We start from the raw sequence: 910 nt of genomic DNA, 5'->3' as shown, positions 1-910 counted from the left end.
GCTGCAGCCGGTGAGGTGTCACGGCGTGTGACACGGTGTTAACGGCTGGAGGAGAGGCGCGGGGGAACGGGGGTGTCATCTCTCTCAGGGGGAAGATTAGGCTTCATTAACTAAGACATCCAACACGCACGCACACACGGCAAGGGCAGTTCAGTCATGAGCAAACTCACCCCCCCCCCCCCAGCACCAGAACAACCTCACCCCCCCCCCCCAGCACCAGAACAACCTCACCCCCCCCCCCCCAGCACCAGAACAACCCCCCCCCCCAGCACCAGAACAACCTCACCCCCCCCCCCCCACAGTACCAGAGCAACCTAACCCCCCCCACAGTACCAGAGCAACCTCATCCCCCCCCTCCCAGTACCAGAGCAACCTCACTCCCCCTCCCTCCCAGTACCAGAGCAACCTCATCCCCCCCCTCCCCCCCAGCACCAGAACAACCTAACCCCCCCCCCCCCACAGTATCAGAGCAACCTAACCCCCCCACAGTACCAGAGCAGCCTCACCCCCCCTCCCAGTACCAGAGCAACCTCATCCCCCCCCTCCCAGTACCAGAGCAGCCTCACCCCCCCTCCCTCCCAGTACCAGAGCAGCCTCACCCATCCAACCAGTGCCAGGCTAATAATAATTATATGGCACATTCACAAATAAAATCTTACCAAATCAAAGCTTGCCAAGCAGCTAACAACAGGGAGGCCGTCCGAGCCTGCAGCTCTCTCTCTCTCTCTCTCTCTCTCCCCTCTCTCTCTCTCTCTCACTCTCTCTCTCTCTCTCTCTTTCTCTCACTCTCTCCCTCTCTCTCTCTCTCTCTCTCTCTCTCTCTCTCCTCTCTCTCTCTCTCTCTCTCTCTCTCTGACCATCAGTACTGGTGGCAGAGTGAAGCCTCCATTCAGACATCTTAGTTTGGGGC

The sequence above is a fragment of the Borostomias antarcticus genome (assembly GCF_949987555.1).
Source record: "Borostomias antarcticus genome assembly, chromosome: 12".
NCBI classification, from domain to species: Eukaryota; Metazoa; Chordata; class Actinopteri; order Stomiiformes; family Stomiidae; genus Borostomias; species Borostomias antarcticus.
The sequence above is the reverse complement of the archived record's forward strand: the minus strand, read 5'-3'. Positions refer to the sequence as shown.